Here is a 23,098-nt window from a genome sequence, read left to right on the forward strand (position 1 = left end):
ACTCCATTAAGAAAAACACCCAATTGTATTTAATTCCTGGTTAAAATGGTTTCTAGACTCACTTGGGTAGGTTTCCTCTCTTGCTTGGTGTTATTCTTGGTATTGCAGTAGGAACCATTCATAATGCCTTTTTTTTTTTTCGTAGAAAGGCAGACCAGCTTTTTACGTTAGCCTGACAAACTACACTGTAGCTCAAATCTGGCTAGTCTGTGCTGTTGGCAACAAGTTGTCCAATCCCTAACATACTTAAAGACCCTGTTGACTAACAAGACACTGCATTAAAAAATGTAATGTTTCACAGTACAAATGTCCAGTTTCACAAATAATTTTAGTCTGGTGTTAGTGGTTAGCCTGATTCAGCAAAATGCTCCATAATCCCGCTTGGTGCTAAGCAATGCCTTTGAGGTGATGGATTTTGATGCACTTGCTAAAGCACTGATGCAAGATCAGGCCGTTCAGCGCAGCAGATGGTATTAAGAGCTGTGCAGAGGGTTGAGCTGGTCAAATACCAAAGCACACAGCCCAGAGCTTTCCACTTGGCATCCGGCCACTGTCCTCATTCAGCCCTAACTGTGCCAGTGGAAAAGCCACTCTCCTCCACCCAGCTGGTCCAGGCATTTTAGCCACCATGGATGTGCTGGCCCATGTTGTCAGGAGCTGCCAGGTGTGTGCCTGCTGAGCAGCAGCTTTAAGCAGCTTCAGCTCATTGAGCATTTTACCCTGAAGCAGGTGAGGGAGCACCCATGGGGCAGCTTTGCCTGCAGAGCTTGGAAGTGCTAGTCCCTGCTGGGGAAGGTGAGAAGTGGCTGAGCATAGGCAGGTCCCCCGACCCAGGCAAATGCCCACGTGATGTCCAGCTTACAGGCGTGTCAGCAGCACTGCCGTTCTGCACCTATGTGAGACCCAGCCATGGGGGGATGATGATGATGTGGGGCTTAATGTTCTTGTAGTACCTTGTGGTCTGGGCAGCAGGGCAGAAGCCAAGCCCCACTATACTGGTCTCCTCCTTACACTAGGACACCTGCCCAGCAATGGGGAAGCCTGTTCTGGAGCAGAGCTCTGTATCAAAGGTAGCTGCCAGGAAGGCAGGTGAGTTTTTACAGCACCTCAAGGATGCAATAAAGCAAAGAAGGGAAGAAGGAGGTCCAGTGTTCCCTGTACCACACTGGTTTGCTGTTTCTGCCTGCAGCAAAGCTCCCAGGAACAGATCCCGGGTCCCAAAGGAAACCAGGTCAGGTTGGAATGAGAAGCTGGGAAGAAGGAAAGAAAAGGTTAGCAAGGGAAAGGCATGAGGGGCGTCTGCTTTCACCTTCACTGACCTGTTGTCTGAGAGATTTAACAGCGTCACAGTACTTGGGACTGTGAAAGGCTCTTCTTCACTAGCTACGACATACTGCTCCTGTGGGCAAAAGGTGGGGGGAATCCAATGACTTGCTGCAGGTTTTGAAAAATAAAGAAAGAAATTACTTGTAATGTGCTAGGCCAGTCTGCCTCAGTGCAAGACCAAGCAAGTAAGGTTTACTGAGTTTTATTAAAAGCTAAGCTGAGACCAGGAATCAATGATGGGACAACTCTAGTTCCACAGCAAGTAAGATCTTGCAGTAAATCAGCCTGTAGCACAAGGCTGTTCCTCAGTACTGTTCAGCTCCCTTTTGCTCATTTCCTCATTAAAACCACATGGGATTTTTTTCATCATGAATGTCAATGTTCCAAATTTTTACAAGGTTGAAGTGTTGCATGTGGGGTCTGTTGGTGATTTACTGTTACCAAAATACAGAATATTCCTTGTCCTTCAGTTAAACCAAGAGTGCAGAGAAATTGCATGCCTTGGGTATCAAGTGGGCTCATTAAGTAGAAGCAGTCCCTGTGTAAGCATCCGGTGCTCAGCTCAAATTTGCCAAGCCATTTTGACAAGGGCGGCTAGGCAGCCTGCCAATTCACACAAACACCTCACGGTTTTTGTTTCCAAGAACGTAGAGGTGAGAGAGGGAGAGCTCACGCAAGGAAGTGTGAGACTCTGCAAAGCTACGACTTACCCAAAGCAACCTTCAAGTGATAGAGGTGGGAGTCCAGCTTCGCTTGTATTGTCATTTGCTGCAGTGAATGATCATTTATCAGCTGCTGCCAGCTGATTTACTGTTGGCACAACAGCAATTGTGCAAGTGGTAATAATGGTCATGTTGGGAGCTGCCCTTCGCTATTCGAGGAATAAGCTGTTGTCCTCACTGTGCTGCAAACTGCGTCCCCATGTCTGCCCTCTTACCCTTGATGCATCGCTCTCTGTTGACTTCCACATAGCTGTTATCGCCTACCCATGTTCTTACAGGGTTTTGGCACTTGCAATTATTGCTTATTTGTGTGATTATTTCAAACAAATGTGGCTGATTTTCTTTTCCTTATGCATTTTAGTTGTTTTTATTTTAAATCTTAAGTCTCCTTCTCCAACCTTTTTCCATTCCTGCAGTGAGTTATTTCAACTTGCACTTGAATGCCATAGCATTAAAGAGTCAGATGCTGAAGGGAAAGTCTTTACATTTTCATGTGGGGTCCAGCTATGGGGTGTCTTTGTGTTCTGAGAATTATTAAAAGCACAAAAAAAAAGGAGGGGGAAAGAAAAAGAAAAGGAGAAAGCTTTTCTTCTCACTGTTAAAAGGCAAGACCGATATTTGGTTAGACTAGCCTGCATATGTTCAGATCAGGATTTCCCAGTGGGTTTTGCTCTTAATTGTGACCACAGTGAGATGCATCTCTAGAAATTCCTCCAGTAGCATGTTCCTCTGCTCTGTGGCAGCCGTGGGGAAGAGGAAAGGCTGCAGCACCTCCACGGCCACTTGTTCTGCTGAAACTTGCTGTTGGAAAATGCAAGTTTTTGAAACCTATATGTTCTACAAAAAATGTGCTGTTTTGGACAGGAAAGATTGCTCATACGCAGATAGGAATTTGGAGAGGGGAGAAGGGAACTGATGGATACAGACCAGGCACAAATTCGCCTGGAATAGCTGATACTCTGTGATTATGTGGGAGAGGGATTTCAGCTCTCTTCTCTGAATTAAGGAAAGTGAGAACTCATTTTGGCTGCTCCACAGCTCCAGGCAAGTGTCCGAGCCCATGGATTAGTAGCTTTTCTGCAGTGGGCAGAGATACCTTATTTTTGACCAAAATCCTTGAAAGGTCCTGTTTCCTCAGTGCAGGATATGAAACACTCAGAAATCCCCCTGACTTCCATGGGGTAAGAAAGCAGTTTCCCATCTGTTCTATCTGCTTCTTTAGCAGCTCACAAGGATTATTCTGTTTATCTGGTCTCCTTATTTTAGCCGAATCAGGTAGCTGTCTTCACAGAGGGAAGACTAAGTGTTGAAATGGTGTTGGCAATCAGCGGCACCCAGTGTAGACAACGCAGCAACAGAGTGACATGCTCAGAAGGACTGAAGCAGGCAGGATACTTACTTTTTTTTCCTGAAGAATATTTTGTGGGAGGCACGGTACCTGCTAGATACCACCTCCAGCAACGGGCAGGTCTTGAGAGCCATCTCCAAGGGCTCTGTGCTGCTTGCAGCCCTGTCCAGTAGACAGCAAATGCCACCAAAGAGTCCAGGGAGACAAGCTAGGCTTACAGTCCCCCAGTGAAAGACAGTGGGAAGAGTAGGGCATTACCCACATTTCTCCTAATATTACCAGCTCGGCTTTCTCTCAGGTCAGCCTTAGGTCACCCTTAGGTACACTTAGGTCAGTTTGGTGTAGAAGGCCCCTGCTTATGTTGGCATGTCTTGATGCTGGCATTGTGCCAGTTTGCTCTCCTGCAGTCTCACCAGCCCAAGGAAGACTGAACGTAAAGCTGCCAGCTGTCCATGTAATTGCTTATCGGGTTTGGGAAGTTCCAGCACATGTTAGGATGCTCCCATCACTGCTTTTACAGCTTTTGCCCTGGGATTTAATGACCAGTTGGAAGTAAGACAGGAGACAAACATGGATGCCCTGTCTTTGTCTTTGGGCATCAGAAATTCACCCACAGCCACGAGAAGCACTGACACACAGCTTAAATGAGAGAAGCTGGGATATCAGTGACAGAAAAGTGGGGGCAGAAGTCTCTTTTACTAACCTGTATAGTTCATAAAGGAAAACAGCTGAAGAGGAGTCCATAGCAATTTTAGGGCCTTTTGTTTAATGGTCAGCGTTGACCTTGTTAAGAGTATTTGCCCACTGTGTTTTCCCTTTTATCAAGATGGTGTCAGTCCTCTGCACTGACTCTTGCCAGTGCTTCTTTGGGGGGTTTCTGAGTGGGCCAGATGCCTGGACGGAGGCCTCTGGACGCTGGCTGACTCATCTGGTTGCAGGAGAGGTGGGTGTTCCTGAGAAATACGAGGGGCTGGTTTCCAGAGCTGGGTTAAAGCACACGCCAAGTTTCTAAAGTGATTTGTAGCCTGGAAAACTTTTGCAGAGTATGAGTTTGCTGTTTTATCTGGCAGACTAAAGGAAGATTTCCTTACTTCCTTCACAGTAAGGGCACGCGTTTGTAGAAAAGTCCTGCCTGCATCTGCGTAAGACTGTGTTTTCCACTCTCAAGTTTCTCACTCACAGTTGTGGCACCCAAAATTCTTGCATGCCTGTTGGTTTCTTGTGCCTGGCAAAGTCTGACATAGTAGAAAAATTAGTTTTGAGAGGTGCTTTGTTCACCATTTGAGTAAGAAAATTGTCCACTGGCATAGAGGGAAGTGTCTTATTTCCTGTATCGCAAGATGTACACTTGGAGAAAGAAACAGTAAGTGCTAGAATGACACCTGCTCTCTGAATTGTCAGGCTATATGAAGGGTTTTCGACAACCTTAGAGCCTGCATTGTTTCACTACATCTGCTGCTCTGTTAAAGCATTATTGAAATTGCGTATTGCCACAAGGAGGACAGTACAGAACAAAACCAGACCACATTTCTTCCAAAAACCATTTTAATGAAAAAAAAATAGGCTACTCTCCTGGAAGTTACCCACAGGATGCAAACCATCTGATTTTCATTAAGCAATTAGCTGCTAGTTCTTAACAATAATGATATCCTTTGCATTCTGTTTCAGTCAGTTCAGTGTGGTCTGAGGTTTTAATAACTTTCTTCTGTATTTTCAGCTTTAGTAACACTTCCTTCAGTTGTAGGTTTACCAGATGTCTCCCTGGGGCTTGGTTTGAGATAATTCCTACAAAAATTTAGGTGATTCAGCATATGAAGGTGACACACTCTGCAAAGAATTGATATAGAGTAATTTTAAATCGATATAGATCCATTTAATTTGCCTACTTGTTTCTTCTGACTACATCTGATGGCAGATATATTAACTTGCCCCCACTTTCTCCCCTCCCATGTTTTTACAAAACTAATTTTTTCCTGGTGCACTTTTGCAGAAGCCTCCAGTGCTGTCACAGGTCAAACATCAACACTGAAGAGATGGAATAGCTTGACCTGGCATAAGCAGGGGCGCTGCTTTTTCTCCTCTGCTCTTCACCCTTTTTCAGGACCTTCCCAATTAGTTGGTAGCTGATTTCTGCAAGAAGTTACTGGTAACTTCAGGTACATCACAGGAAGGTACCCCACAGTGCCTGGGGGGATGTTGCCTTTTGGAAGGAGAATAGGATATTTACCTAGGCTCTCCTTTACTGTATGGATGAGGATATAGTGAACTAAATATTTTTGTAAAGAAATGGATGCACTTCTCTTGTTTAACTCTCAGAACAAAATGACATGAGTTCTGACATCACTGGTCAGGCACAAACCTTGAGGAAAGTTTTTTGAAAGGGACAATATTATTTCTTGGACCTGCAGCTTCTAATATTATCCTTACAAAACAATATGCACTTAGGACTTACCTACATTGTTTCTAATTGTGTTTTAGTACCTCCTCACTAATCCACTTGTACACTGAAGCAAGGCAAAGAAGAATCTTTAATGCTTTGTTATGTCTATCTGAGCCACAGAGCTGTAGGCTGGGCAAATTGACAAGATTTTCCAAAAGTTGACGTCTGTATCTCCCAGCCTGATGTGCAGCTGCATCACCTCTGGAGACTGACCCCAAGATGCCCTTGGAGGACCCAGCTGCTGATGGGATCACTTTATCCGTCCATCAATGGTGAAAGCAAAGAAGTTTTACAGCTCCCAGTATTACTCCACAGAAGTTGCAAAACAAGAGCTGAAGAAGGCTACCATACTGGGAGCGTGGCATCAAAGAAAGACTTGGAGCAGCAAGCAGCATGTCCACAAATACAAAGAAAGGATCCTGCATGAGGACCTGATAGCACGTTCATCACTTAAGAATCACAGCAGTCTGTAATCCCACCACCTGTCTTTTCCAAGGTGTGCTACAGCACCTCATGCTAAAAGTGTATTCTTTTTCAAATACTTTGGCACAAGACAAAGGTACTCAGAATACCAGAAAGGAGAGTTGAATTTTTGGTTGATTTCTCAAAAGACCTATCAGGTAGATATTCTAAACCATGTGTTCTCTGTTTGTTGAACTAACACAGTAATTTTTTTACCCCAGAACAATTAATGGTAAGAATTACCTGGGGCTTTTGACAAAATGATTCCAATAGAGAAACAAAAGGATTATTTCTTGATAGAAGCATTTATCTTGTTATTTCATAATGATTTAATACTTGCCCTTTGAATTTCTTTGAATAACATTAGTTGTGTTAGAGCATGAGTGAATTTTATTTTCCTTCCTTTCCAAACCTCTTCCTTCATCAAAAACTGAACATAGTTGTGATTTCTAATAATCTGTCTTCCTTGAGGAGTCAAGTGTATAAGGCAGAGCTGTGTTTTTTTCTAGAAGGTATTTTAAAGTATTTAAGGCTTTGGAAAGAAGAGCAGAACTTCAGTTGCTGTGGAAGTGCCAAACCTGACGATGCCTTGTCACAACAACTAGTGTCAGTTCTCGGCAAGCCTTGAGCAGAGCGACTGCAGATTCTCCCAGGAAACAAAATGCTGGCTGTCACAATATGAGCAGTAAATGTACTTCGATTCTGTTCAGATTCCAGAATTCAAGTTCTCAGTCATATTAAAATTTAATACTTATTAAACAAAGACCTATTGTATGTAAATGAGGCCAGTTGATCAGGCCCTAGGTTTTGTGGCCTAAAAGTAAACCAGAGTGTCACATTGTTTCAGTACTGACTCAGAAAAAAGGCTTTTTTTATCCTGAATCACTAACCCTATAAACAACCAGTATACCGTCCATAGGACATTTTATAGCTACTAACACCTGTGGCTTAGTTTAAAAAATGCAGTGTAAAGGTTGTGTAACAAAGCCTGTTTGCAACCTAGAGCCCGATACACCACTTCTCTCCAAATTCCAAGTTTAAAACTCCACTTGTAGCATGGATGCTCTTAGCTAGTGGCATTTATTTAACATGAAATCTTTTCCTCCAGGTCAATATTCTGACAGACTAATGAAATAGAGCCTGTACCTTATATTTCATGAGTCATAGTGATTTATGAGCAGATCTGTTTGGACTATTAAATGAGTCATTATGCTGATTTTAACAGCAGAATGAAGCTCCTTCACATTTTCAGGTATCGAGAGGAAGCTATGAAAATATTTCCCCTGCAAGGGAGAGTGTGCTACTGATTAGACCTTTCACTTTGGACAAGGAAGAAAGAAAACTATTAGACTGCATGTTCCACTGACTGTTGATCTCTGCTGATGTATAGCTCTTGCTGAACTTGAAAAATACACCTAGAAATCAAATATACATAGAAATCATAGAACAAAGACAGACCTTCCTTGTTGGGTTGCACTTCAGATGTAGTTAAAGAAGATGGGGTCCTATGTTTCCTTATCAATTTGAGCTTTGTAAATCTTGACCAGCATCTCTTTCACACTGTCTTGCTCAAAGAAAGAAAGAGGAGATGTATAAAGTTTAACTGTTGTTGGCCAAAAGCAAGAACACCAAATACCTTTTCAGTTGCCCCAAAGAACCACTATGCAAATAAAATCTTCCCATTACTTCTCCCTCTGTGCTAATAGATCAGTGTTAACAAAAAAGTACTCCAGATAGAGTACCTCTCACCAGCAACTGTTGTTAAGAGCCTTTCCCATCTGCAGGGTGAAATGAAACTAAAGATTTATTTTGCTAGTCACCGATATTGGTAAATAACCTAACATGAAAATTAAAGTCTCTGCTCTAGACATGGAACTCTTTCATCTATGTCAGCTCTTTAGCTGTGATCTTAAATACTGTGTAGAATAATGTAATATGTTCATAAAACTGTATTTCCTTAGGCTTTTTCCTCATACTCACCACTGACTTAATTAATGCAGTTGGCAGGGACTAGCGGGAGCTGATTATTCTTAACCTCTATAAACATTTGCAGCATGCCTACTCCTGTTTGAACTGCTTGTAAAACTTGGATAGTAGACCATCTGTTCCTAGTGTTTTCCTAGGGTGCAAATGGGATCCAGAAAAAACAGAATGTTTTGCTAACTGTAAAGCAGATACGACAATGGTGATCAGACTCCAGTTTCCTTTAATGGCTTCAAAGTCTTTAAATTTGAATCACTTAAACACGATGCCAGTAACATGCATGCAAAAAGCATTAAAGCCGAAAATTGAAGGTGGCTCATCAGAGCTGATGCTTCTGTTCACGAGTAACAATTGGAGAGCACTACTTTATGTGCACTCATTATTGTGTTCCTCCAAGAAAAGACATTACAGAAGTTTATCTGAAAACGGGATGTCTTAGAGACCTCATCAGTTAAAATGAAAGGCTCCACCTGAGCAGGCACTTGGTGTGCTGTCGCACCACTTGCAGCCCCTTGCACCATAGGAGCATCCTGGGTCTGCTCATTGTACAGCTCTTTGAGAAGGCAGAAAAGGTGTCCAGTGCCCAGGCGTGTGTCTGGCTGAGCGTGAGCAGGCAGTCCCGCTCAGGGCTGGCTGCAGGGAGGCATCTGCAACAGGATGCCCAAGCTTCTGGGGAAAGGGAGGATGGGGCCCTTGGGAGGAGTGGCTGCCTGCTCTGTTGTCTCCAGGTGGGGACCATTTCCCGCAGGGGCATTTCAAGGGAAACCAAGGCCCGGGCATGGTCTACAGCTGAAGCAGGAGCACTGTGGTACCACCCTGCCTGCTCTGGCCACTTTGGGTCACTCTCTTCTCTCCTTCCCCGAGGCTTGAGGTCATGGTCTGCAGCCTGCTAGACCAGGGTGGTCAGACTCTGGCACACGGCACCACCACAGCATTGGCTGGAAGGGGCTGCTGGAGGTTTCTCTTCCCTCCCCACTTGGAGCAGGACTGTTGCTGAGTTGGACTGGGCTATGTGCAGCCAAGTCCCAAAAAACGTCCGAGGAAGTGGCTCCACACCGTCTCTGGTGAGCCCATCTAGTTCTGCACTGCACCCTGGCAGAGGAGGCTCTCCTAGCATGCCATTTGAACCCCTATGGGAAGACGGTTTTGGGTGTTAATCCTTTTCTTTTGAGTTTCCTGTGGAAGGCTGAAATTCACTGCTACATTTTCTCTCCACTCTGCTTCCCAACCTACAAGCACGCAAACCACATGCAAGCAAAAACCCCACCCAAAGCAGCACCTCAAGTGTTACAGGACAAGTGGGTGTATATAAGCAAGCGCAATTTCTTCAAAAGATCGTCGGAGCAGGCTTTTCCCAGAACCTTTTCAGGGTTTGATAGGCAGAGCAGTATGCTGCAGAGAAGAGAGGGTGAGCTGAGGATTTTATTTCAGTTGGTAACACCAGACTTGGAAGCTCTACACAACAATGACAAAAATCCTGGTTTAAGTGGCACACAATCAAAGCACTGATACGTCTTCACAATGCTGGGAGGACCTGGGAGATATACATATGGTACATTATTCAGCACAACAGCTTATTTGAGGGTGTAACATATGCCAAGCAAGATGACATCAGATCTCAAGAATCTACATTGCACATTGCTGAGCTGATAACCATGACAGTTCTGAAAAGTGGGAGGAAAAGGATAAATGGAATTTTGAGCAGAGGGTGGCAAATGAATTTCAACAAGTGGAATATAAGAGAAGAAAAAAGTTTACTTGGTGAAATGAGGGAACTCAAGTAGCTGAGGAGGAGTCTGTCCTCTCGAGGTGTCAGAAAATTGCAGGCATCTAGAATGGGGTTTGGCTGCTGTTGCAGAGACTAAGCTGTGTGTTTAACTGGCTTGTTTTCCATGAAGAGAGATCTCATTTCTTATGGTTAGCATAAGCACGAGTAACCTTTTCAAGAACTAAACACTTACTATTAATAATGTGTTGGAGTTACTATAGATTTCTGTCATGAGCTGCTGGTATATCGAGTAGGACACTATAAGCCCTACGCTATGTTTTACAATAAAGTATTTTCCAGCTTTGCCAGCTTGCTCCCTTCAGCATGGATTTGTTCAGCGTTGCAGCCCCAGTAGTGATGGTAATAGCTTCCACTGAAGTGGATCCAAGTATAGGCTACATAACATCCTTTCACCCACCACTGAGTGTGAAATAAAATAATTGTTCAAGTGTATGAAGTAACTATTTAAATCAGATTTTAACATGAAATGAAAAGTCATTCTGTAGCCAACTGAAACAGCATGGAAAGTTTGCAGAGGTAGATGGTAACTGCCTGAATTGGAATCCAGCCAGTAAATCCAAGCTAACATCCTGATGCAAAAGCTTTACTAGACACTCACTCCTACAGAGAGAAAGGCACTCCTGAAATGGGAACAGCCCTAAGCAGTGAGGACTTGTCTTTCATGCCTCATGTTAAAGACAGCATCACTTCCAGCACACTCCCATCATGTTCTTTCAAAGCGGACTTTGCTTAGTCAGCCAGTGCCACCACAAGTTGTAGCATGCAAGTTGTCCTTGGAGGGCTCTCACCCAAATACTGTCCTGCTTCTTTTACAAGAGATGACAAGTGATGGGGTGGTTGCTGTTGTCATAAGGAAGTACTGCTACCTTGCACAGATGCAGTCCAGCTGAAATAATAGTTTGAAACTCTAGCAGCTCCCAGTCTGGAGAGGGGCTAGGTGGAGGCACTGCCTTGGGTGCAGCACTGCCCAGGGAGGTCTGTATGTGCCAGGCATCGCTGGGCTCTCATGAAACATGCTGGCTGAAAGACAGTGCAGAGCTCCTCAGGCAGCCACGCTCTGCTGCTTACTAAACCCTGAGCTTCTCCTTTTGCTGGAGCAGCTCTGGCAAGTGAGAATGAACCCGTTGCAGAAACATTTCAAAGTGCGGCTCTCACCCAAATGCTCAGCAGGCAAGACCAGCAGGCACCCTTGGACATAATGGTCACCACATTACTCCCTGGAAACCACAAAGACCAAGATGAACCTGGGCTTTCCTCACACTGAAGTGCTGAACATACATAGGTATGATCATGCAGGTTCACATACTGGCTTCACGACAACAGTGGGACTGCCACATGGTGAAGCTTCTGGGCCAGCCTCTCTACGTCCAGCCTGCTAACCACGTGGGGTGGTGCTGAACACACAGCTAAGATCCTTCCTGATGTGGGTTTTGAGACGCTGTTGCCTCTTAGATATTATCTCAGCTTCATCTCATCCCTGCTCTAATTTTCATCTCCCATTGACATTGGAGACATCTAAATGACACTCATGGTGGCACACACAGCCAGTATTCACGGCCCTGGAAACCCCATATCAACCTCTCAGTGTGGCTGAGAGCTACAAGACACACACCACATACAGCAGGGAGCTGAGGTACAGTTAAGTGACTGGCAGGGAGAGGATGACCAAGGCTCACTGCTTGATTACAGGCTGGGGCTGAGCACACAGATGCATCCCAGTCTGTGAGATACTGGACTCCTTCCTGCTGCAGATCCAGGCCACCCAGCCACTGCACACCACCAGCCCTTCCTGCTTCACAGCATTTCAGAACCAGCATGACAAGCTCTCACAAACCAGTGGCTAAAATTCACTGGTTTCACACATTTTTGCACAGTAGAATTCCTCATGGGAGATAAAAGCAGCATCTCTAACCCTTGTCTCTACTCTGCTCCACTGGCTTCCCAGTTTGCCTCCCTGCTTCTAGTAATGTTCACTCCAGGCAAATGGAAAAGAGAGATCACATCCTGGGGGGGGGGGGAATGGAAGGGGGAAAAAAACCCCAAAGGCAAGGCTCACGCTCCACTTCAGAGTGCTGACTTCCCTGTGAGTGCTGGTGAGGTCCCCAGGGCCGCTGAGCGTGCACAGAGAGCACTGCAACGTGTCACATGTTCTCCTTAGGGACAGCGTGTCTTCCTGACTGAGAATCAGATTAAAGATTAATCTTCTTCCGAGCTGTTTCCAGAAAAGCCCCAGTTCACCCAAGCACTGACCTAGCTGCCTACTGAACTTTGCTGGTCTGTGCTCAGAATGTGCACTGTTCATTGCAGGGCTCTGGTCCACAATCTGGACAGCCCTGTGGTATCAGAGAGGCTTGGGTAACACTGTGACTTGCAGGAGGATGCATTTCATGGGTTGCCAGACTGGGAGTTTACGCGTGTCTTAATTCACTTAATTCTCTTCAGCAATTGCTGCTCTGGCTGACTGAGCAGGGATCTCTATCCTCCCCAGATCAGAACTCTGCTGGGACATCAAACAGGACCCCAGTCAGCCTTTTCCACGCAGACTGAGAAATGTCACCGGGTGGCAAATAAGCATTTAGCACTGGTCCATGTGCCTAGTGATGCTTTTTGCAGGGACTTTTGGTCCACAGCACCAGTAAGCAGTTCACACTCTTGGCACATGTTGCAGGACCCTGGGCTCAAACTCACATGGGGCTAACTGTGCTCTGGTGGTAAACGATAAAGACCACTGGTGTGATTTAGAGGTACCTCAGCCTCTAAAAAGAGAGGGAAAAGTGCAATAAAGAAACTATTAAGGAAAGAAATAGAGGAAGAATTTATCATCAAGTGGAAAGACAACTTCCTGAGGAATACAGAAACTATATTCCTACTGCAGTCCTTTGGAAACCAGACATATTTCAGAGCAATTAGAAGTTACACTTGTTATTTAAATGGCAGTAGTGCTTTTCTTATGCTCATGTTACCCAGTCAAGAAAAAAGAACAACTGACACCACATCTGAAGCCAATAGTGCCCGACTTCGCAGGGGCTCCTGGCAAATATTTTGAATTCCCTGTCGTCTACCCAGTCTCTTCTTCACGCTGCTGGGGAAATCTCCACAGAGGGGTTCTGGAGGCTCTCCTATTCCCAGTGGGCTGCCCCATTCTATGGACTGGAGTGGGGCTCATGCTATGGGACAAGTTGGTTATGCCAGGCAGCCTTTTCCCTCCAGGTGGAGACGGTGACCAGCTGTTTTTTTTTCTTTTTCAAGTGGTTCTGGGGACAAAATGTTGCCATTATGACTGCATTTCTGCCAGTGTCTGAGAAAGCAGATGTGCCATCTGAGCAGGGCTGACTGTTGTACAAACATTCAGCATTTTCTGACAAAAACACCCTTTCCTTCCTCCTAAACAAAACCGCTCAGCTGTGTCCCTGCCGCAGGCAGAAACATCAAACTTCTCAAACATCAGCAGTTTTTGAAATTTTGGAAAGTTAACACTAACTGAAAAGGCAATCAAAGTGTTTTTATAAGGTGATCTTAAGTATATGCCTTTGCATTATAAGCCCTTATCATTTCTCTGACAGAAATATAGGCCAGCGTTCATTAGGACAAGTCCGGCTTTCCAGTCTGGTTAACTTCATGGGACACTGAACTAAGGAAAGGAAAATACTCTTTTTTTCCAGGTCAGGATTGCTTTGGACACCATTGCAGAGAGTTTATAAACTGTGGAGCTAGTGAGTCCTTCAGCAGCAAAGGAAGATGGGGTGGCATGTGTCCTGGCAGTGTTCTGCCCTGCCTGGCTGCAACCGCGGTGCCCCGCAGCAGCCCCCTCCCTGCACCCCGCGCACTCCTCCATCCCGACCCAGAGCTGCCCGTCCCCTCCTACAGCAGAGATGCTCTGTCTCCATTGCCAGAAAACTCTCTGGAAGCGGCAGGGTTTGTCCTGCTGTTCATCGCCCTGCAGGGCATGGCAGGGTCTGGGGATCAGTGCTACGGCAATTTCGCTGCCTCCTCCTGCAAACCTTCCCCCTAGGGCTTTAGGTGAGTTGTACTGTACGTAGCAGAGAGTAAAACCTATTGCAAATTCAGTGTGCTGGGCTTGACCAACTGCAGATTTAAAACATAAGCAGATGGAGAAAACCTCCATATTTACTTCTAATTACTTCTCATGTTGTTAAAACCCTCCATAGAAAGCTAAATTAGAAGAGATGGTGAGAAACATGAGATTTTAGATTTTACAAGGCACAAAGAGCCTCTCCAATCAACATGGCTATATGACATTCTTTTCCATCTACCTCAGCATTTAAGGATTATCACCCCTTGAGCTAACCAGCTGCTCCATGACCCCATGGTTTGGAAACTGTTATAATAAGACACACATATACCTGGGTACAATGTTGCCTACGCTGGGCTGTGTGCTGCTCTGTTATACTTGGATTTAGCACCAGCTCTGTGTGCTGTACTTCATTTGACAGTACTGTATCTCACGAGTTTCTCCAGTATGAAATAGGCCAAAAAATATAATGAGAATGTTGTCACACACTCGAGATGCCTTGAAAAAGGGAGTTCGCGCCTTTTCAGCTGGAATTTCCTCTTGGCATTGCTTGACTAAATGAAGACCCAAATAAGCCACTTGAGCAAAGAACAGCAGTTCCACATTTTCTCCCACCTCACCAAAATACTCAGCTACCTTTTTATTTCATCTGCTGTCAGGTGCAGGTTTTACATCACCTGCAGCAGCTCTGAGCTTCTTCCTTGGCGGCGAGACAAGGGCTAAGGCATCATAAACAAGTGAGGCCTTTGAAGACTTCTACCCTGGCAGAGTAAAAACAGATCTGAGCAATCCTCTAGGACCCCAGCACTTCACAAAGAATGCGAAGCTGGTGATGAGCCCCTGTTGTAGCAGTATTAAGGCACCATTGAAATAGCAGTTAGTATTGATAGCTGCTGACTGCGGAGATCCCACCCTCCTCCAACCCAACCAGCCCTTCTGCTCCAAGATGTGTAGTGCAGAGAAGAGGCTCAAACCTGGCAGCTGTATGTAGTTAGCTCTCAGAGCTTGGTCTTCACACTCATCCACCCCAGGCTGGGCTCTTCAAAACAGACAGTCCTTCTCTCCATCTGGCCTCAGAAATCCACTTCTGCAGGAGATGATTGTCCTTCATATGGTGAGCTGATCTCCCTTTTGCTTTTCAAGATCCAGACCTGTTTCCTGGCGCTGCACCAGGGTGGACATAGCAGGACTACACTGATGCTACAGTGCGCAGCCGGAGTGACTTCTGGACCACCAAATACCCTCTGACATGGCACCTGCTGACAGCTTAAGCCCAGACCAAAGCACTTTCAGCACACCTCGTTTAGCCAGGACTGGGGACTCAGGACGCCTGTCCCTTTTGTAAGGCACAGCCAGCTGATAACACAGGAGGCAATTTAATAAGAACCGTCCTTGCTCCTACCCGGTCCTCAGGGGTTCAGCAGTCCAGTAGCTGTGGAAGATATTTATTTTTCTTAGAATTAATCCAGCTGTGAGCTGGATAAACCAACACAGGCCTCTGATCATCACCAGATGTTTGCAAAGTACCCAAATAGCAATGTGCATCTGCTTTTAAATCTGGTCCGCATTCCTGAGGAAGAGGAAAGAGGGGGGAATAATCTGACCAGTGTTGGATTTGTGTGGTTAAGATGATGGACAACGAATTTTGTTTGTGCATCCTCAAATCCAAAAAAACTAGTCCTTATGACCCATGGCTTCTTAGAGTTTTTCTGTTTCAGTTTTTTTGTTTGTTTTTTACCCTAGAAAAATGTGATATTCAGGGTCCAAGTCTTTGCTGATGAAAACCCCACACAGGCTTATTAAGTCAATGCAGAAGTACTGGTAATGGTTTAAACTCATCTTCAGATACCTACTGCTTCTTGTCCTGCCCCTTAGCTGGTTATTTTACCTTAGCACAGCCACTGATCCCATTATTTCTCATCACAGGATTTGCCTGCCTTAGTGAGATCAAGTCTCAGGCAATGCATTACTACCCGAGAGCTGTACGACAAAGGACGTGCATGGGTTGATATGGGGAGGTATGCTACAGTTCCTACTGGCACCAGAGATAGTTCCCCTTGAGGGTGATAGGAGTTGGCCATCAGTCCCAGGGACTATATTTACTACAACTTTGTGTAGTGCCTAGTGCGAAAGGACCCCAGCCTAGCAGATGCTCAAGGCACTATTGCCATGAATAATGCTGCAGCAGCAGGCGTTCCTGATTAAATGACACACAGCCCTAAATAAGTAAGAGCTTGTAGTGGTGTCAGTCATTACGTGGCAATGCATATCCCTCCGACAGCTGGTGCCAAGCAGCCCAACCTGTCTCGGGGTATCTCCTTCAACACCCCGCTTCCCGTGCCATCCAGTCTGGGGAGGGGGAAGGCCTGCGCCAATTACAGCAGTTACTCTCAGCATTAGGAGCAATGGGATATTCTTTGCATTAGCGTCCCTTCATTCAGTGCTTATAACCTGTTCGCTCTGGACTTACAGGATAACCTGGCAAACCTGTACCAGTACGGTATGTTCTTAAATAGAAAATGTTGTCCATTTTGGGATACCAATGTCCTTGGCTTACTGAGATCATAATTGAAAAAATTGTCCCATTACTGTGCTTTGGAAAAAGCTTGCTTTCGTTCTCCACCGGTTAACTCCTGTCAACATACACAGTGTAAAAGCCTTGTGGTTTAACACAGCTATTTTAATATTGATTCAACATATGTCAGCTGGGACTGGATCTCTACCCGATTCATGTATTTGCCTGTCTTATCCATCTGTCTATAAATCTAATTTGTTACGCAGACATTTCATTCCAATATGGTCTTAATATACACTATGGAAACAGCCTTTGTTCATCCATACTCCAAGCAGAGAACAGCACTTGCATTTTCAAAAGGGGTTGCAGCCAACAGGGCAAATTGTAGATAACAATAGAGGATCACAGATGAACCAATACCTAAACACAAGAAAAATTAAAGAACAGTTTTCTTAAATCTCAACAGAAATTTGAGAGATGATGGGAAAAACAGAATATGGCTGTGCAACATTCTGGGTTTGGCTGTGAAAATAGCCTTGCATGTATTTCCATTCAAACTATTGCAGTCTTTAGTACGTTATGCAGGTAGTGACAACAATAAAAAATGAGAACAGGGCATACAGTGACACCTTCCAGTCTAGATTTCTCCATTGCTTTATTTGCTTAATAGCCCATTACACAGAATAAAGAGTGCGTTTTCAAAGCCATAGATTTAGTTAGCCAGTCACTGGAGGCAGGCAGAGATACAATAAATGCCTGGCCAGCATTCTTTGAATATAACCCCCAGTGATTTTAATAAATAAAGCTGTACCAAGAGCTGGCCAAAAAATATTTGAAAGCATTAATAAACCCAATTATAACATTAACCTATTCAATATTAACTGTTTCATAAGAGTGAAACTATTTTAAAAGATGAGAATGTAATATATTCCTTCTTCCCCTTCCTGGAATTAGAATTATTAGGTTATTATTGAAATATCAAAATAAAAAACAACACTTAAAATCAGTTTTGCAATAAAAAGTATCAGCTCAGATATATCCCTTTTATTACAAATGAAGTTGTCATAGTATCACCCTAAGATCTACCACACATCTTTGCACATATAGCCTCTCCAGCATCTGTTGATAGAAAAAGGAGCAAAATGTGCCTGTTAGTCTACAGGCTTTAATTAGCTCAGATGAACAGCACATCCACAGGATCATTTTAAACACACAGGAATAGCAGGTTTCTGAAAGAAGCAAACCAAGGATGACATTTGGATGAATTCTGATGAGAACTCTCTGGGAGCTGAACAGACTCGAGAAAGTTCATATGGCTTGTTCTGCTTTCCACAGTTCTTACACTCATCCTGATACTAATTAATTCCTTTGGTAGACAAAAGGCAAATGAGAAAAGACATTGAGGTATATTTCACAGACTCTAATTCTGCAAGGTGTTTAGTACCTTAAGAAATAAAGCCTTACTGAATCCAGAATGGTCTTTGAGTATATAACACACAACTGAGGCTATGCCAGTTGCAGAGGCAGGCTTGCATGTCATTAGCACAGCAGTCACAGCAACCTAGGGCTTACTAAAGAGCCTGGGTGAGTGCGGCGGTGGTGAACCCACATGGTTAGCTGCCGTGGCTAACCGGTTCGCTAGCTTAAGACGTGTTCCCATGCACCTGCAGAGAAAGCTCAAATGCTTCAGCTGTGTAAGGTGGCCTTCCCTGCGTCCATGCACTGCCTCCCGTGGACTGCATGGGGGCAAGCACTGAGGAGAAGCTCTGAAGCAGATCCCACGCTCTTGTGGCCACATTAACTGTAAAGCAAAGCACCCTCTTCTCCGTCTGCATTACCATGCACTGTCCTCTTTTGTAACAGTCCCTATGCTCAGCCAAAATGGCTGCAGCTACAAGAAAGAGAGAAAAAAGGGAAAGAAGGAGCTGAGGAGTAGTCACCCTCCCTGCTGTTCCTGGACTGAATAACTAATACTCTTTTTATATTCTATCACACTGCCTGTTAGCAGCACAGATGGTAAAAAATACCCCTGAATGCAAAGGAGTGCAAAATAAAGATATAACCATGTGGAACCTAGACAGGCTGACTGTGTGGGGTAAGCAAACAGTACATTTGAATACAGCTAAATGGCAAATCATCCATTGAAGTCTGCAAAGCATAGTGGAGGTTTGCAGAAAAAGGGAACTCGCCCCAGCACTTTGAAGAAGGACATGGGGTCATGACAGACACTTAGCTAATCGCGAGCTCCCTGTGTGACATGGGGGCCACAGGGGCTAAAGGAGGACCTGAAAATGGGCCTGCATACAGTTGCAAAGAAGTTGCCACGTCTGTCCTTGACATTGGTGCAAATCCTGGAGTGCTTAGCTGGCTCCCGATGCCTGCAGTTCAAGAAGGATGCTGGTGAATTAGAGGCTGTCTGAGCAGAGCTAGGAATGACTAACAGATTGGAAAATGCCTTCTATTAAAGGACTGCAGAAGCTCAAATCTGTGCAGCTTAGCAAAAAAAGAGGGGTTTGGATGTTCTTGATGACAGTCTAAGAATACTGGTAAGGGCACAGAAATAGGATCTTAAGTTTCATTATTCTGGCGGAGAATGGTATAGGCAGATTAAATGGCCAGATGTTGAGGTGCGATAAACTCAACCAGAAATATGGCACTGTATTCTTAATAGGGAGAATATTTAGGTTTTGGGACCTCTTTGCAATGTTGTGGTGGTTCCAACTCCATGGAAACTGTAAAATGGAGGGCCCTGTTTTTCCAGCTGGTCTGCTCCAATGCAACCTGAAATGAATTCAGGATGCTTCTCTGGCCCGAGTTTTACAAAAGCTCAGACTGGATGGTCACAGCATCTCTTCTGGGTTTTCAGCACTGAGACACTTGCACCTTCCTTGGCCCAGCTTTCTTGAAACTAAAGTTCATCTGCATGCACTAGGCCTACATTTCAGCCATACAATTAAGGCTTGGTCCTGGAAGTAGATAGCTCAAGGGATCTGGCTGACAAATAACAGAGGAATCAAAAGGTTTCAGTGCCTGAAATCAGATATTGCTATTGTCTGTAGCAGCCTGCAACTTGTTTGCTAATGAGCTCATTAATCCTTCACTCTCTGAAGATCTTGCCTTTGAGGTTAGATAAAAGCTGTTCTCCGAGGAGACTTCCTCTTCCTTGGCTGCTTTTCTTCCCCAGGAGCAAAGACTAAGCCTGTGCAGAAGGGTGTGTTTTAAGTCAGGAGTTTGGCATTTGTTGAAGAGGGCAGCTAGGGCATTCCCTCAACATCCCAAGTGGTGGTAACGTTGGACAATTCCTGATCTGAGCCCCTGAAAGATTTACTTTGCTTAGAGGGGGTGATTGCTGAACCTGTTCAGCAGCTGGAGGGGAGCTGAATCACATTTGTGAGATGGTGCTCTTGTTCCTCCCTCCTAACCCTGAAACCTGGATGGATCACGAGATTGTGTTGTGGGGCCCTGGGAGCGGGAATAAAGCCATGTGCGTTACGGACACCACTATTTCTCTCTGCTGCATCAAGCCTTTAAGAGGAATCCATGTGAATGTTTCCAAAGCCCTCATCAGGATTAGCTTTTACATGCGGCCCGTTCAGGCTGCTGCATTTTTGTTGCCTCCTTTCTGAGGCACTCCAGAGGCCAGAGGAAGGCATACTAGCTGGAGACCAGTAATGGGAGTGAGACCGCGGTCTGTACAGGCCCAGGGACTGCACAGGGACGGGGCAGAGCTGCTGAAGATCTGTACACTGAAAGCTAAACCCCTTACCTATGTTTCTGTGGGCGAACCTGACGTGATGGCTTCACTACTCCCCAACAACATACTCTTGTTTCCCTGAAGGGGAGGTTTCTGGCTCTAGATTTGGGGTGTGGGAAGGAAAACAGTTGCAAAGCTTTGATGGGGAAAAACTCATCAGTGAAGACCTGATCTTTACATTGGGGTGGAGGTGGGACTGGGAGGCAGTGGGGGGGAGAAAACCTCAACTATTTTGACATGTTAAAGGTGGCAGGTACCTATTTTCTGACACTATTACACAATCATTTTACATATCCCTTTTTTCCTGGCCCTCAACATATGGGAAGGACATTATTTCTTCCTTTTTTTAAAACAGATGGAGGCTGCTGGTCACCACAGCTCTGTCGAGAGTCAGTTCACTATTTGGAATGTACATGGACTTGGTAAAATATATTCCTCTTATGAACTGGCTAATCTTTGAAACTTAAGTTTCCTGAGTTTCCTGTACCATCTTCAAAGAAAAGCAGTTGATGCTTCCCCCCCCCGTCATAACAATCATGCTCTAGAAGTCAAATAACTCAGAAAACAGGAAATTAAATGAATTACTGCAAAATCCTGCAGCTGATTCTAATTTTGTTTTTACAGATAATAAAGATTATATGTTTTTATACAAAACCATAGAATAACTACACTGCTAGATTTTTTTTGCATGTAATTTATTTACTTACACTATAGTTAGTGTCAGAGTCCTTTTTCTGTAACCTTTATTCATAATAAAAGAAAACTAGTATCTTTCATGTAAGGTCTTCGGAGCATATGTCTCACAAGGACTTCATCATGACACTTTCTGGAAGCTCAGCAGCTTATCAATGAGATCTTTTGAGCTCAGTGTTCAAGAAATATGCTTCTACACACATACCAGCAGAAACAGGAGCAGTTTTTAAATAAAGACAGACCCAGTGATGATTCCCAAAAGATTAAGGCAAGAGACCAAAAGGACGGAACATCTTAAAGAATGAAGAAAGCTCTGCTAACAGATTGAAAGTATTACTACTCACTGTACCACTGGAACATTTCTGTTTGCTGAAAATGATCAGCATGCCTCTGCTGGGCTGGAGACAGCAGATGGCAGAGTGTGCCTGTCCTCAAGGGACTGTTGGGTTATGTATGTGGAATGAGTTTTGTTGGCCTCAACCCAGGCAGGTCTCATCTCAAAGGCAGTCATGACTGCTTCATATCCTGGCTGAAGCTGCAGCAGAGAAGCCAGTTCTGGATGTACACAGCAAATAAACTGACCTAAAGTGTGGCTTCCTACTGGCACACTCCTCCAAATTAGTTTTCGGTTGTTTTTCTTGGAAGACACCATCCTCCTCCAGGCCTAGCACCTTCCACAAGTATCAGGAATGTATGGCTTCTTAAAGAATATAAAATGCTGCTCAGTATTTTGGGAAAAGAAGTACCAGTGAGATACCCAGAGTGGGGTTGTATTGGCATTAGTGGGTGACATAGGACCACACTTAGTGAGAAAACCTGCCATATGGTATCCTTGGAAAATCTCCACCACCAAGCTATCCTGATACCTACTGGCAGGTGCAGAGATTTGTAACAGAAATATTACAATGCTAAGTTAAAGTGGAAATATGCATGTGAAAGCATGAGAAAAAACAATAGAGCAAGGATTGAAAGAATGGCCTGTGCTCATAGCCAACGACATGACTGTAAGTGATAACGGTGGTAAACACAGAGGAATGTGTTGTTTACACTAAGACCAGAGAGCCTGTGCTCTGATACAGCTACACTCTGGTGCCAGGAGGACGGCAACAGAAGTACAGCCTGGTGCACGTGCCGTTCTTCTTCCAGCTCTCCCAACAGGACAACAGACCACAGCTGCACAGATACCCAAAACTGGGAAAGAAAACAGTCAGGAAACTTGCCTATATGTCTTGCTGCTTTGGAATATGTGCGTGTGAGAGTCTCAGTGGGTTGAAGCAACTTACACAGAGTTTTGTGAAATAAAATCCCACTCCCCTTTCACAGGGTCTTGTGCTTAGTCTTCTTACACCAATTTCCTACGCAGACATTTAATAACACTTTAATTTACAACTGGGAACTTCACCTAAATGAGCCCACCCCTGAAGCTTTGTTAAGAGGTACTTGCCTTTCTCCACATTAGATGTCAAAAAATAATAATTGACAACCTATTATACCCAGAGGCCATGGGAGCTAGCTCCCACCTGCAAGATATTTTGATTGTCTGTTGCTTGAGAAGGATGACAGAAGGTGGGTTAAAAAAAAAAAGCATATTTGCACTTTCAAAATGTCATTAGTCAAATGGCTGTCTAGACCTGTAACTCCAAACATGTAAATCAATGCCCGTTTGGGAGCTCAGAGCACACACTTCTCTTTTCACCTTGTAGGAAATTATCAGAAGCAGTCAGAAGGAAAACTCCCTGCTGTTCCTGACCTGGAAAGAAAGCTGGGGCTGAAATGCTATCGCCTGAGGCGCCAACACAAATAGCTAGGGGGAAAAGTCAACCCCACAGCGTTAGGGGTGGGAGAGAGGACAGGATGGGATAGGTTACTGCAATAGCAGAGGCGAGATTCAACACCACAGAGTTCTGTTCCAGTAGTTAATGGAAATGGCTTCTGAATGAAGTGAGAATAAATAAAATGCCAGAAATCAAGCTTTACATTTGATATGCCTCATTACTAGCTGGAAGGTACAAAGGCACAGAGCGAGTGCTTAT

Source organism: Ciconia boyciana, chromosome 4 (assembly GCF_034638445.1).
Source record: "Ciconia boyciana chromosome 4, ASM3463844v1, whole genome shotgun sequence".
NCBI classification, from domain to species: domain Eukaryota; kingdom Metazoa; phylum Chordata; class Aves; order Ciconiiformes; family Ciconiidae; genus Ciconia; species Ciconia boyciana.